Consider the following 10,568-nt stretch of genomic DNA (forward strand, 5'->3'; position numbering starts at 1 on the left):
TATATGCAAATACACATATACATAAACTGACAAATGAACAAAGAGAACAAAAATATCCATGAAACACACTTTAGTATAAGATATAGTGAATACACAGTATGAAGTTTAATTTACAGATAAGCAATAAATTATAGCCAAATACCCACTCTGAAGACTGCACCAGACTAATGACTAGATGGAGACTCTACTAAAAAAGAGAGAAGAAGGAGGAAGAGAAAAAAGAGGAGGAGGAGGAAGACAGAGAAATGAAGAATAAAAAAGAAGAACTAAGGCCTCAGAGTAGCAGAACATGAATAACATCAATCCTCTGGGATTGTTCCATCAAGAAAGTTCCATCCAGAGTAGGGAGATACTGAGATCCAGCCTGAAATTTGATAGGTAAGAGCAAAGGCTATAAGGATTCAAAAGGAAGGGACCTTAACTACAGAATTAAAGAAACCACATCCATCCAGACTGGTAAAAGAGGCAGAAATGCAGAACAGTCTGGTCCTGAATCCATGTGTGGTGGATAAAAATTCAGGAGGAATATCTCAGGAGCAAGGAGTACCAGCACCACATCAGGCTCCCCAGACCAGGGTACTGCCAGGAAGATAAGTGCCCATAATTTCTGGAACTAGCAGGGATTAAGTTGAGAATGAAACTGTTAGACTCCAAGCAGTTTTCCTTAAAGAACCTACACAAGGACTTACTCAGACTCACTTTCTCTGAGTACTGGGGTAGCAACTTGAAAGGCATCAGTGGTGTACAGGGAGAAACAAGTGTCTGGCATTAAGGTGAGAGATAGGGGACAGGATTCTTCGAGACAGAAAGGTAGGCAGAGGCCACTGTCCTGCTTGTGAACCCTCCCCACACAAAGCCACAGAGCTACAGGTGGGTGCCATGTTTGATACTCCATCAACCTGGCTAACACTGTTTACCCTACCCTAGAGATTCCCTAATTTACTGGCCCACCTGAGCTGTTAACTGTGACTTTTCCATATGAATGGCTAGTCTTGACTCATGCTTCACAACCTCATAAATCCTCTCAAGCCACACCAGCCTCAGAAAGGCCCCTGGTCCCCACACCTATGCTAAGTGGCCCCAGGCATGGCACTAGCAGCAATCAGCCTAGAGTCACAGCTTAGTTTCCCCTGGGAATCTCCAAATCCAGCACAAGGAGCAACCATCTCAGATTGCTTTATAGCTCATACAGGGTGGCCCTGGGAAGGACACAGGTGGGGACTAACCTTGGCCTACATCTGGGAGACCCAAGAGCCTGTGCACCCAGTGGGCAGCTATAGACCATGTCAGAGCACCTATACCTGATCCTCCATGGATGGCATAGGTTGGAGGTCAGTGGTCATAGGTTGGAGGTCAGTGATTGCAGCTGTCTGGCCTGGGTAAATCCCTCCCATTGACCTCCCAACAGCAAGCAAGGTGTAACTAAAGAGGAGGGTGTACTCAGCTTTCATGGAGGGCAAACCTACAGTATCCAGCTTGTGTGACAGAGGAGGCTTTACTGCTGGACCCTACAGAACACCTACTACATTAGGCCACACTACCAAGACAGGGAGTCACAGCAGCTCTACTTAATACATAGAAACAAATGCACAGAGGCTGCCAAAATGAGGAGACAAGGAAATATGACCCAAATGAAAGAACAGAACAAAACACAAGGGGAAAAAAATTGAACAAAAGGGGGACACATGGAAGGTATAAACAGCCTCTGGGACAACTTCAAGCATTCCACCATTCACATCATAGGGGAGCCAGAAGGAGAAGAGAAAGAGCAATTGGAATTGGAGAAAAAAAATTGGAAAACTATTTGAAAAAATAATGAAACAGCACTGACCGGTGTGGCTCAGTGGACTGAGTGCTGACTTGCAAACTGAAAGGTTGTCGTTTCGATTCTCAGTCAGGGCACATGTCTGGGTTTCAGGCCAGATCTACAGTAGGGGGTGTATGAGAGGCAACTGATTAATGCATCTCTTGCACATCAATATTTCTCTCCCTCTATTTCTCTCTCCCTTCATCTCTTTAAAGATGAATAAATAAATTTTTTAATAAAAAATAATAATGAAAGAAAACTTCCCTAGTTTGGTGAAAAAAATAGACATGCAAATCTGGGAAATACAGAGAGTCCCAAACAAGATGAACACAAAGAGTCCCACTCTAAGATACGTCATAATTTCAATTAAAATGCCAAAGTTTAAATGTAAAGAGAGAATCTTAAAACCAGCAAGAGAAAAGAAGTTAATTACCTACAGGGGAGTTCCCATAAGACTGTCAGCTGATTTTTCAAAAGAGACTTTGTAGGCTAGAAGGGACTGTCTAGAAATATTCAAAGTCATGAAAAGTATGAAAATATTCAAAGTCTACAGCCAAGATTGCTTTACCCAGCATAGATACATACCATTTAGAATGAAGGGCAGATGAAGAGCTTCCCAGACAATAAAAAACTAAAGGAGTTCATCATCACCAAATCATCATTATATGAAATGTTAAGGGTACTTATTTAAGAAAAAGATCAAAACTATGAGCATTTAAATGATAATAAATACATATCTATCAACAATTGAATCTAAAAAAAACTAAGCAAACAATAAGAACAGAGACAGAATCATGGATATGGAGAGCATTTGGATGGTTGCCAGATGGGAAGGAGGGTGTCAGAGAATGGATGAAGAGGTGAGGGGATTAAGAAGTACAAATAGGTAGTTACAGAATAGCCATGGGTATGTAAAGTACAGTATAGGAAATGGTGTAACCAAAGAACTTACAAACATGACCCATGGGCATGAACAATGGCAGGGAGATTGCCTGAGGGAGTGGAGGGTGCTGGGTGGAGGGGACCAAAAGGGTAAAAATTGGGACAACTGTAATAGCATAATCAATAAAATATAATTTAAAAAAGAAAAACACTAGGCAGAAGATACTGAAAATGAAAAAATAAAAAGATATTAGAAAATGATCAGAGAAAAAATGATTAGTGTACCTAATAGGCAAATAAAATCCCATATGTATATAATAAACCCCCAAAGAAAAATAATCAATGAATTAGAATTTTTTAAATTATAGCCTGACAAAATTTTCCAAAAATAAAATAATATCTGAATATGTATATTAATAAATCCACTATATACCTTGGAAATTTTAGAGAAATAATCAACTTGGGACACAGCACATTAAAACTATGAAATTTTTTAAAAATTATTTTTTGTCACAATACAATGATATTACAATTTATTTTCTATTTCCCTTTGCTGTACATTATATGTCTGTGACTTTTTTATAACTGGAAGTTTGTGCCTCTCATTCATCTTCATCTTTTTATCCCATCTCCCTACCACCTCCTCTCTGGCTGTCATCAGTTATTCTCTCATTCTGTTTTCTTTTGTTTGCTCATTTTTTAAAATATCCTCATATAAATGAAATCACTCATTTTACTCACCACCAACCCCCAGCTCTGGCAATCACCAATCTATTTTCTGTATCTGTAGAGTTTCTTTTAAAAAAAAAGATACGGAGAGCATATAGTATTTGTCTTTCTATTTCTGACCTTTATCATTTAGTGTAATACCCTCTTAGTTCATCTTCTTTGTCCAGTCATCAATTGATGGACACCCATGTTGCTTCCATATCTTAGCTATTACAAATAATGCTGCAATGAACATAGAGGTACATGTACCTTTTGAATTATTGTTTTGTTTTGTTTTCTTCAGGTAAATGCCCAGAATGGAATTTCTGGGCCACAGAGTAGTTCTGTTCTTTAATTTTTTTTGAGGAATCCCATCAATAACACACAATGTTGCTCTTTTCTACACCTCCTTGACAACATTTGTTATTTGTTCACTTTTAGATAATAATCATTCTTACAATTATGAAGAGATACTTTATTTTGATCTGCATTTTCCTGATGATTAAGCCAATGTTTCCTTGCTGATTTTCTGTCTAGAATCTACCCATTGGTGTAAGTGAAGTGTTAAAGTTTCCTACAATTATTGCATTACTGTCACTCTCTCCTGTTATGCCTGTTAATATGTGCTTCATGTATTTAGGTGCTTCTATGTTGGGTATATAGATTTTTACAAGTGCCTTGTCCTCTTGTTGGATTGATCTTCTTATAATTATAAGAAATGCCCTTTTGACTCTTCTTACAGTCCTTGTTTCAAAGTCTATTTTGTCTGATGTAGGTATTACTATCAGTTTTTCTGTTTTCATTTGCAAGAAATACATTTTTCCATCCCTTCAGTTTCAGTCTGTATTTTTATCTATGAAGAAAGGCTTGTAGGAGGTGTATATGTATGGGTCTTGTTTATTTTTTTATCCTTTCATCCATCCCATGTCTTTTGATTGGTAAATTTACTCCATTTACATTTAAAGTAATTATTGATAGATATGTATTGCCATTTTATTTACTGTTTTCTGGTTGTTTTGGTAGTGTTTTCTATTTCTTTTTTCTCTTTCTCATATTTTGATGACTTTCTTTAGTGTTACATTTTGATTATTTTCTCTTTATTTTTGTGTATCTGTTACTATAAGTTTTTGATTTGTGGTTACCATCAGCTTCATGTATAACAACCTATATTCATAGCAGTATATTTTAAGTTGATGGTCACTTAAGTATGAATGCATTCTAAAAGCACTAAACTTTTAACTCACCCCCACCATGTTTATGTTTCTGATACCATATCTTACATCATAAAGCTGTGTGTGATTATTCTAAATACAGGTGATTTTTAAAATTTAATCTTTATTGTATTTTTTCCATTACCATTTACTTCCCTTATATCCTCTCCACCAGCAATCACCACACTATAGTCCATGTCCACGGGTTCCTTTTCCTTTTTTGCTCAATTCCTCCATCCCATCACCTCCACAACCCAACCAGCTTTCATCCTGCTCTCTATCTATGAGTCTGTACCAATTTTCCTTGTTAATTCAGTTTGTTCATTAGATTCCACAGATGAGTGAAATTATATGGTATTTTTTCTTTCTCTGACTAGCTTTATTCACTTAGCATAATTTTCTCCAAGTCCATCCATGCTGTCACAAAGAGTAAAATTTTCTTTTTTATGGCTGAGTACTATTCCATTGTGCAAACATCCCAAGTTGTTTTATCCACTCATCTACTGATGGACACTTGGACTGCTCCCATATCTTGAAGATTATAAATGACACTGCAATGAACATAGGGGTGCTAATGTTCTTTTGAATTAAGTGTTTGTGGTTCCTTTGGATAATTCTGAGAATATATCTAAAAGCATATCCATTTTTAATTTTTTGAGGTATCTCCATACTGCTTTGCACAGTGGCTGCACTAGTCTACATTTCTACCAATGGTACAAAAGGATTCCCCTTTCCCTACATACTTGCCAGCACTTGTTTGTTGATTTATTGATGATAGCCATTCCAACAGGTGTGAAGTGATAGCTCATTGTGGATTTAATTTGCATTTCTCTGATAATTAGTGACATTGAGCGCCTTTTCATATGTCTATTGACGATATGTATGACCTCTTTGGAGAGTGTCCATTGAGGCTCTGTGTCCATTCTTTAATTGGGTTGTTTTTGGGGATTTTTTTTTAGTGTTGAGTTTTGTAAGTTCTTTATAAAGTTTGGATATTAACTCCTTATCAGATGTATTGGCAAATATGTTCTCCCATTCTGTGGGTTATATTTTTATTTTGTTGATGGTTTCCTTTGCTGTGCAAAACTTTTTGTTTGATGTAGTCCCATTTGTTTATTTTTTTGTTGTTGTTCCCCTTGCCTGGGAGATATATCTGATAAAATATTGCTGCAAGCAATGTCTGATATTTTGCCGCCTGTGTTTTCTTACAGGATTTTTATGGTTTCAAGTCAAATATTTAAGTATTTGATGAGTTTTGAATTTATTCTTGTGTGTGGTATAAGAAGGTGGCCTAGTTTCATTTTTCTGCATGTATTTGTCTAATTTTCCCAACACTATTTACTGAATAAACTATCTGCAGCACATCATATGTGCTTGCTTCCTCTGTCGAATATTGATTGACTATAAATGTGTGGGTTTATTTTGAGGTTCTCTATTCTATTCCATTGATCTATGCATCTGTTTTATGCTAGTACCATGCTATTTTGATTATGATGGCATTATAGTGTAGTTTGATTGGCAGTGTTATTCCTCCAATTATGTTCTTTTTTTTCCCTCAGGATCACTGTTGCTATGTGGGGCCTTTTGTGGTTCCACATAAAATTTTGAAATATTTTCTCTGTTCTAGTTCTGTGAAATACATCATTGGAATCTGGATAGGAATTGCATTGAGTCTGTAGATTGCTTTGGGTAAGACAGACATTTTAAAGATGTTAATTCTTCCTATCCATGAACATGGCATGTGCTTCCACTTATTTGTATCTTCTTCAATTTCTTTCTTCAGTCACTTATAAATTTCCAAGTACAGGTCCTTTACATCCTTGGTTAGATTTACTCCTAGGTATTTTATTCTTTTTGAAGCAATAGTAAATGGGATTGTTTTCTTAATTTCCCTCTTTGTGAGTTCATTATTGGCATATAAAAATGCAATTGATTTCTGTATATCAATTTTGTATTCTGCTACTTTACTGAATTCAGTGAAGTAGTAGTATCAGTTCTAGGAGTTTCTTGGTGGAATTTTTAGGGTTCTTTATGTATAGTATCATGTCATCTTCAAATAAAGACAGTTATACTTTTCCCTTTCCAGTTTGGATGTCTTTTATTTCTTCTTGTCTGATTGCTGTGGCTAGGTCTTCCAGGACTATGTTGAATAAGAGAGGTGAAGGCAGACATCACTGTCTTATTTCCAATTTTTAAGGGAATGCGTGTAATTTTTTTCCCCATTGAGTATGATGCTTAGAGTGGATTTGTCATGTATGGCCCTTACTATGTTCAGATATGTTCCCTTTATTCCCATCTTGCTGAGACTTTTTATCATAAATGGGTGCTGCATTTTATCAAATGCTTTTTCTGCATTTATTGATATGATCATGTGGTTTTTTAAACCTTATGTTGTTTATGAAGTGAATCACAATTTTCAATTTACAAATGTTGTACCAACCTTGCATTCTCAGAATAAATCCCACTTGATCATGGTGTATTATCTTTTTGATGCATCACTGTATTCCATTTGCTAATATTCTGTTGAAGATTTTAGTGTCTATATTCATCAGGGATGTTGGCCTTTAATTTTCTTTTTTTTTTTTTTTGTAGTGTCTTTCTCTGGTTTGGGGATTAGGATAATGCTGGACTCATAAGTTGAGTTTCAGAGCCTTCCCTCCTCTTGAATTATATGAATTAGTTTAAGAGGGAGAGGTGTTCTCAGAATGTTTGGTAAAAATCACCTGTGAAGCCATCTATTCCAGGACTTTTGCTCCTTGGGAGTTTTTTGATTACTGCTTCAGTTTCATTAGGTGTATTCATTAGTTTATTCAGATTCTCTGGTTCTTCCTGATTTGATTTTGGAAGACTGTATGTTTCTAGGAATTTATCCATTTTGTCCAGTTCATTGTTATATAATTGTTCATAATATTTTCTTACAATCCTTTGTATTTCTTTGGTGTCAGTTGTTATTTCTCCTCTTTCATTTCTGATTTTATTTATTTGGATACTTTCTTTTTTGGAATGAATCTGGCTAGAGGTTTGTCAATCTTGTTTATCTTTTCAAAGAACAAGCTTTCGGATTCATGAATCGTTTGTATCATTTTTTTTTAGACTCTATTTCACTCATTTCTGCTCTGATCTTTATTATTTTCTTCCTTCTACTCACTTTGGGCTTTGCTTGTTATTCTTTTTCAAGTTTCTTTAAGTGTGAAGTTAAATTGTTTATTCGAGCTTTTTCTTGTTGTTTTTTTTTGTTTGTTTGTTTTTTGAGATAGGCCTGTAATGCTATGAATTTCCTTCTTAGGATTGCTTTCCTAGTGTCCCAGAGATTTTGGATTATTGCATCCTAATTTTCACTTGTTTCAAGGTATCTTTTGATTTCTTCCTTGATTTCCTTCTTGACCCATTCATTGTTTTATAATATGTTACTTAGCTTCCATGTCTTTGCATTTTTTCATTGTTCTTGTGATTGATTTCTAGTTTTATAACATTGTGGTCAGAGAAGATCTTTGATATAATTTAAATCTTCTTAAATTTATTGAGACTTCTCTTGTGTTCTAAAATGTGGTCTCTCCAAGAAAACATTCCATGTGCACATGAAAAGCATGTATATTCTGCGACTTTTGGATGAAATGCTCTGAAGATATCAATTAAATCCATTTGATCTAGTGTGTCCGTTAAGGCTACTGTCTCCTTGTTTTTCTGTTTGGAAGATCTATCCATTGAAGTCAATGGGGTGTTAAAGTCCCCTACTATGATTGTGTTTCTTCCCATCTCTCCCTTTATGTCCAACAAGATTTGCCTTAGGTGCTCCTATGTTGGGTGTGTAATTGTTTACTAGGGTTACATTCTCTTCTTGGATTGTTCCCTTTATCATTATGTAGTGTCCTTCTTTGTTACTACAGACGTGGTTTTAATGTCTGTTTTGTTGGATATAAGTATTGCTAGCCCAGCTTATTTTTCCTTTCTATTTGCATGAAATATCTTTTTCCATCCCTTTACTTTTAGTCTGTGTGTATCTTTAGATCTAAGATGGGTCTCTTAGAGGCAGCATATATACAGGTCTTGTTTTCTTACCCATTCAGCTCCAGCTTCAGTTTCTTGGAGCATTTAAGCCATTCATATTTAAAGTGATTATTGATATATATATATATTTAATGTCACTTTATTCTTAGACTATTTTCCTCATTTTTTCTTTCTCTTTTTCTTCTTCTCCTCCTCCTCCTTCCTCTTCTTCTTAAATCAAGGTCTTTAACATTTGTTGCAGTACTCTTTTGGTGTTAACAAAATCCTTTAGCTTTTTCTCATTTGGGAAGCTCTTTATTTGTCTTTCAATTTTAGATGATAGCCTTGTTGGGTAAAGTAACCTTGGTTTATGTCTTTGCTTTTCATCACCTTGAATATTTCATGCCACTCCCTTCTGGCCTGAAATGTTTCTGTTGAGAAATCAGATGACAATCTAATTAGTGCTCCCTAATATACAACTACCTACTTTTCTCTTGCAGCTTTTAGGATTCTCTCCTTGTCTTTAAGCTTTGTCATTTTAATTATGATGTGTCTCAGTGTAGGCCTCTTTGGGTCCAACTTGTTTGGCACTCTCTGAGTTACCTAAACTTACATGTCTTTTTCCTTCACCAGATTAGGAAAGTTTTTGGTCATTATTTCTTCGAATATATTATTTGTCCCTTGCTCTCTCTCCTCTCCTTCTGGTATTTCCATGATGAGGATGTTGTTATGCTTCATGTTATCCAAACTGTTTCTTAAGCTCTCCTCATTATTTTTTTTAATTAATTTTTTTTCTGCTCTTCCTGGTGATTTTTTTTCTACCTGATCTTCCAAATCACTGATTAGATCCTCTGCTTCATCTATTCCTTCCAGTGTATTATTTATTTCAGATATTTCATTCTTTATTTCTGACTGGTCCTTTTTTGTTATTTCTATGTCTTTTTTTCATGCTGTTGAACATCTTTATAATCATTACTCTAAACTCTCTATCTGATAAATTGCTTGTCTCCATTTCATCTAGTTCTTCTTCTAGAGAATTCTCTTGTTCTTTCATTAGGATTTTGTTTCTTCGTACCCCCACTTTGGCTGTTTCTTTTTATTTTCTTCCTTAGTTGTTAAACAAATCAATGACATAGCCTCAAGTTGTAGTCAGCAGCCCAGCTCAAGCTCCAAAGGGTGGGATGGAGTAATTCCTGTGGGTGGGGCTATTGCTTCCTCTCAGGCTGATTATACTTGGAGAGAGTGCTCTGCCTAAGAAAGATGGCTTCTACAGTATGGGGAATGACTCAGCACAGGGATCCTGGTGGCTGTTCCTTCAGTTTTCTCCCCAGAGCCACCAACCTCAGACTGTCCTCAATTGTCTCTAGTCCATTCTGCCCTCCCTCTGCCAGAACCCAGGGTAAGTGGCTGCAAATAAAAGTTTGTGCATTGACCTTTTAAAAGGCTCTTTGCATCTCCAGCTGTCCCTCCCTGGCAGAAATTCTGCTGCTTTTCTCAGCTGGATGTTATCCAGGTACTTTTCTGGCTCTGGTTCTGTAGGCTTGGGAGGCCAGCTTGGGGTTTAGACACCACACTTCTCAGGGGGAACCCCCTGACCACTGAAATTTTCCTCCAGAACTTCTGCTGCCACCTGTGGAAGCCCAGCCAGCTCTCTTGTGCCTCTTCCACACTCCCTACCAGTCTCATTGTGGTGAAGAGATTTCTTCTTTCTGTCCGTGGTTATAGCGCTTCTCTCCAGCTAGTGTTCAGTTGTTTATTCAGGATGATTTCTCTATTATTTAGTTGAAATTCCACAATAGTCCTGGAAAGAGGTTAGTGTAGCTCCCACTTATTCCTCTGCCATCTCAAAGACTGACCTTTTCCCCACATGATTTTACTAAGAACAAGATCTCCCCTTGGATGCCCTGGTCCATCAAGGGAGTGTAAGACTTCCACTATCTGACATTCAGGATGCCACAAACATGCACACTTGG

The sequence above is a fragment of the Phyllostomus hastatus genome, unplaced genomic scaffold, assembly GCF_019186645.2.
Source record: "Phyllostomus hastatus isolate PE091 unplaced genomic scaffold, TTU_PhHast_1.1 phas_contig_86, whole genome shotgun sequence".
NCBI lineage: Eukaryota > Metazoa > Chordata > Mammalia > Chiroptera > Phyllostomidae > Phyllostomus > Phyllostomus hastatus.